Consider the following 5,899-nt stretch of genomic DNA (forward strand, 5'->3'; position numbering starts at 1 on the left):
TCCTAGTATTAGAAACTTTAAAAAGTATATTTCAATTTTACTTTATATTACTTCTTCCCTGTCTTTTATACACATATACACACACATATTTATGAAAAAAAAAAACATATATAACCCCCCCAAAAAAAAATAAAATGAAAACAGGAAAAAAAAAATACAGCTTTTGCAGGGCCAACCACATTGCATGACCTCAGAAGCCATCATGCCCTTAGTGGAGAGAATATCAATTACACAATTGGGAACAACAGTAAAATAGCACAGGTCTGGACTCCACTACCTTGTGCTTCTAAAAGATATACTGAAGAGGGGAGATGGCTCAGAAGAATAAGTGCTTGCCTGGCAAACACAAGGGCCTGAGTTCAATCCCTGGTTCCGAAAAAAAAAAAAAAAAAAAAAAAGACTTGGAACTAAAAGATATACTGAAGAAAGATACTCTACTAACAAAACAGAAATAAAGGAAGATACTCGACTGAGTAGGACAACACAGTATTTTTGTTTTATCCATACTGCCAATAGTAGCAAAGTAGTAACATGCTAAAGGACTGAGTAGGACAACACAGTATTTTTGTTTTATCCATACTGCCAATAGTAGCAAAGTAGTAACATGCTAAAGGATGAGTTTCAGCAACAATTTATTAGGCCCCTAGACAGCAAAATGATAACCAGGAGTTGCATAAAATTGACTTATCTAGCCCTTTGGTTCAATAACTTAGTACCAGATTTTCCTTTTCATAATTTTTAAACCACTAGGGAATGCTTTTTTAATTTAAATACTTGATTGAAACTATGCATCACTTTAAAATTGTTTTCACCCCAGTACTCAAATTATTTCAGCACCAACAATAATGAAAGTCTAATGACTCTATCAACAAGAGGAAAATAGAAGAGGAAGCCAAATGACAGCACCAGCTTGACTCATTTCTGTTGAGGGGACACTGGTACTGAATGGCACAAGCAACTCCAGTGTGAGAGCAAGCACATGACTGGGAAGGTGACAGAGGACACCAAAGAAAGGCATCCAAAACCATCAAATCCACAGTGGGAGCAATGAGGGCAGGGGGCAGAGAGATGAGCAGCATTCTGAGGACAGCTACTCTAAAAGCCTTTACAATGCCCTAATGAAATCATGCTTCCAAACTCTTCCTGGAGACTTATTTTGTTTTAGAGATGGGCTGAATTTGAGATCCTCTTGCCTCTCAACCTCCCAAGTAGCTGGGATACAGCACCCAGCTACCCAGCTAAACTCTACGTTTTTGAGCCAATTCAAATCCTAGGTCTACCACTTAAAACTAAGGGACCTTCAGCACATTACTTGGCCTCTCTTGCTCTATGCAACTGTAAAATCTTAGTAAGACTAGCTACCAATTAATGAATATTGCTTGACGCTGGGTATGTCTTTTAGCTCTTACAACTAACAGCTACCTAAGAATCATTATCCTCACATTCCCCCAAAATGATTTTAAAACACCAAATTCTTTCTCCCTGTGTATCACTGTTTCCCTGATGGACAATACTCTCCATCTGGCACAGCTGTACTGGGAATGGCAGCTAGCACTTGCATCACAGTAGGAGCTCAGGCAATCATTACTATACAAGTGCAACCTCCACGAAGATAAGTGACCCAATTGAACAGCAATAAAATCCACAAATTTTTCTTCATATCATTAATAATACTTCTAGAGAACCTAAGGCTCATCTCTTATAACTGCTTGAAATACCAAAGTATCATCCATTAGATACACACATAGACAATTTCTCAAGGAAATAACCCATTATGAAACATTGTACATAGCAAGACCCATCTCAAAAAATTCAAACATACACATGCACACACGCGCGTGCACACACACACACAATTTTACTTGTGAGAGGACTGTAGACATCACACCTCAAAGGAGCAAGCTTTAATGAAAACATCTTCCAAAAAATAATTTCTAGAAACATCTGTTATCCTGAAATACTCAGAAGCCACTTCCCAGAATTGACAGCTTATTGCCAAAAATCCTAATAAAAAAAAAAAAATCCTAATAAATTTTGCCAACAGCATTCTGGCAACAAGAGAAAAGAATGACTGATACTGGAGAGCAAATACTACCTCCCAGATTACCCACAAAATATGCGATGTTTCTTTATCTAGTATATTATACCGAAAAGTAAATATAAAGAAATACAGCCTTCTCACAAATAACCTTCAAGATTTCAAGAAAATTTAAAATACTAAACTCACAACACTTGCCTTTAATTCTAACAAGTCTAGGAGAATATTTTTTTTTAGGAGAATATTTTTTTAATGGAAAAAACATCCCAAAATTTCAAAACTGAAGGAGGAGTAAACAGCAGAGAACTCACTCAGCATAAAAACTGTTTTCTCCTGAAAGTTAGACTCCTAAAATCTGAAAGTATAAATTGTTGCTGTTAAAAGAAACATGGACAGATCCACTCAGCTCCTCTACAGTTTTAACACTACCTTTACTTACCGGACAGCACCCTCAGCCACCAGCAAAAGACTGCAAGCAATCACAAGGGAAACGGTGAAGCAACAGATACAAGAATGGGACTGAAGGGTATTGAGGGAGGAGACAACTGCAACAGGCAACAATGGGAAGCTGTTAACCGAAACCACAAAGCCTTCCCTTGGGAAAGGATATCAGGGAGAAGACAAGTCTTTTTGCCAAGAAACTCAGCACAAATCATTACAAAACTACAAAGGTGGAGCCTTCATTTAAATGCAAACAAAGTAAGCTGAAGAAACTAACCAAAACTAACTTGAAAGGACACATCACAAACTTTACTAAAGCCTTAAAAAAAACAATTATGAGGCTGTTTCCTCCAAGGACATTCCTGATGACAAAGGTCACCAAACAATAAGGTTTGCAGGGTGACAGCTGTTTCCCAAAGAAAGACCAGCCCTTAAAAATCGTTTGCACTGCAGTCAAAGAGTGCTAAAAGAGTCCTCTGTAGTACTTTAGAGAATAACCAAAACAAAGTGATGGTTTGAATCTATAATTCAAAATTCTAAGACTATGTGAACTTTAATCATTTTAAGAGGCAAAACTGTCTTAAACATTAAAATAGCCTACACTAACACAAGGTGTGGTGGAATACACTTCTAATCTCAACTGCTTAGGAGGCTGAAGGAGAGATTGCAAATGCAAGCCCAACCTGGGCAACCTAGTGAGAACTGGCCTCAAAATTTCAAAGGGGCGGGCCGGGGAGATGGCTCAATGGAGTAAGTGCTTCCCTGGCAAGCACAAGCACCTGAGTTCAATCCCCGGTTCCACAAAAACAAAAAAAAAAACAAAAAAAAAAAATTCAAAGGGGATGGGGATGTACCTCAGCGCAAAAAAGCCCTGGGTTTAATTCCCAGTACATACTGCAAGGAGAAAAATAAAAGCTGCACTGTTAAGGAATATTTTGATGCAAGTCTGAGCTTCTGAAATTGTTAGCCAACTTTAAAATGCTTGGTATTTAAAAGTTTTCAGCCACAAACATGAGAAAGAACAGTGAAAGATTCCCACCCTTCTGTTAAGGAAGAGGGCAAATTATTCACTGAAAACAAACAGCAGGAAGGATCCACTACTTGCAAACATGTGACCAGTCAGGCAGAACTTGTATTTGCAAGCAGGGCACAAAGACTCAAAAGACCAATACAAACCCTTCTATGTATTACTCCAATTATGAAGCAGCTTTATTGAAAGTGGTTTTCTAAGCACATTGTTGGTGGTTTTTTTTTTTAAAAAAAGCTCATAAGTAGAATTCTTGCCAAATATTGATACAAAGAACCTCCAAATGACACAGGGAAAAAAATAATCTCCCAACCTAAAAAGTACCTGGGACAAGTTTGTGTTCTCTAAAACTGAAGAATTAATTTTAGGAACAAATGGAGGTTATGAGCACAATATATTTATTGAAGGAAAGAAAGCTCCTATCGAAGAGACGGACTGGAGGGGGGCCCAAGCGGGTTGTGCTCCGGAAGCTGTCTCTTCCAGGAACTTTTATAGAGTAAAACCATGTGGTGAGGCGGGTCTAAGGTGGTGGAAAAGACGTGGGAACTCACGTACGTGATATGAGGGACAAAACTACGGTCAACCAATGAGGTTACAAGCACCACTGCTCAGGTAAAATTGATTAAACTGGAATCAAACAAACAGGAAAGCCAGTCATGTAGCAAGTGGGCATGAAAACAGGACACAGTCTCTTCCTGTTGGGGTTGGGTTAGTGACTCATTTGGGCTCTTTCAAGGGGATTGATACCTATTTAGAATATCAATCCTTGGGGCCTGGAGATGGCTCAGTAGAATAAATGCTTCCCTGGCAAGCGCAAGGGCCTGAGTTCAATCCCGCATTCTGCCAAAAAAAAAAAAAGAATATCAATCCCTGATGCCCATCCCTAGAGAAGTATGTAACTGTGTTTCCTCTTTTGTCTTGAGGTCTGGCTCATAAGGGAGTGTGTGTCTCTTTCAAGTTGCAAAGTCACCTTGTCTTCTATTTTGTCCTTCAGGGCCTGGCCCTGTCTGCCTATAATATTTCTATCTAATTTAGCTGCCTACAACAATATGAAGGTCTATAGGTTGTGAGAAAATATCAACTGACTAAAAGAAGATTTAATCTAAATTTATGGATATTGCCCCAAACTAATTAAGCAGTTACATTTTATTCACATGTATAATCTGAAGTTATACAACAAGTGCCAAAATTAAAAAAAAAAAAAAAGATACTATTGCTTCTCTTGTTTACTATTAGTTTTATAACCCAAATCTCCCAGGTGGGAGAGGAGAAAACTGTAGTCTCAAAGTGTGAAACATAGTATTATATTTCTATTGATTAGTGCTAAATGCAAACAAAGATATACAAATAACAAAATAAAGCTTTCCAATCAAGTCATTAAGAGAGTATAGAAAAAAAAAAAAAGAGAGAGAGTGTAGAGCGCTAGAGGTGTAGCTCAGTTGGCAGAGCACACACTTAGTATTTCAGAGGCCCTAGGATCATTCCCTAGCACATAAGAAATCCATGTCTGTAATCCTAGCGCTCCGGAGGCTGAGGCAGGAGGATCCCTGAGAATCCAAGATCAGCCTGGGCAACATTGTGAGTTCAAGCCCAGCCTAGACTACAAAGCAAACCCTATCCCAGAAAAGAAAGAAAGAATGAAAGAAAGAAAAAAAGAAAGAAGAAAAGACAAGACAAGACAGAGAAAAATCCTAGGGCCAGAGAGAGAGCTCAGTAAAATAAGCGCTTAAGGCCCTGAGTTCAATCCCTGGTTCTGGGGGGGGAAAAAAATCCTAGTATTCCTAATATGAGAGAAGAAATATATTCATTGTGAAAATTAATAAAACTAGAGCAGTTACTGAGCTTCAAACACACTTACAAGGCAACTAGTCAGCATGAATTTTCACATTTCACAGATTAAAGAGGAGATCCACAAAAAAAAAAGGAAGAAGAAGAGATCCACAAAGAAAGTTTGCCCTAATAAAACTAGTTTCTAACCAGGCATAATAGTGCACCACTGTGCAATTATAGCACTTAGGAAGCTAAGCAGGAGGAGTTCGAGGCTATCTGGGCTATAGGGTGAGATCAAAGCTGGCCTGGACTACATAGCAAGAACCTGTCTCAAATAAATAAATAAAAAGAAAAGTAAAGAAAAGAAGACTAGTTTCTTCTAAAGCCTCTCCAAAAACACTTCAGTGATACTCTATAGGACTCATGTGCTACTTTCAATAAGTTATTTCTAGGACATTTATTATTCCCCCTTCAAGATTCCTCACAAGATTTGGTGTTACAGAGGAAGAGAACAATACATCAACCCCTGAGTTTCTCTATTCAAAAGAAACTGGGGGGCCAGGGAGATAGTTCAGGAGAATAAGCACTTGCCTGGCAAGCGCAAGGGCCCAAGTTCAATACCC

The 5,899-nt window shown here is 38.5% G+C and overlaps 1 protein-coding gene across 5 annotated transcripts in view; it reads right to left on the minus strand.

Annotated features, from left to right (window-relative positions):
* Positions 1-5,899, minus strand: part of Usp54 (ubiquitin specific peptidase 54) — a 147,642-nt gene that overhangs the window by 80,385 nt on the left and 61,358 nt on the right. For 3 of the 5 annotated variants that reach the window (XM_023718700.1, XM_023718688.1, XM_023718701.1), the window contains exon 1: positions 2,478-2,558. The exons of the other annotated variants lie outside the window; for them this stretch is intronic. The gene's annotated coding sequence lies outside the window, so the exon portion shown is untranslated. Of the gene's footprint in view, positions 1-2,477; positions 2,559-5,899 lie in introns of those variants that run through there. 5 annotated transcript variants of the gene reach the window in all.

The sequence above is a fragment of the Octodon degus genome, unplaced genomic scaffold (genome assembly GCF_000260255.1).
Source record: "Octodon degus isolate 3935 unplaced genomic scaffold, OctDeg1.0 scaffold00005, whole genome shotgun sequence".
NCBI lineage: Eukaryota > Metazoa > Chordata > Mammalia > Rodentia > Octodontidae > Octodon > Octodon degus.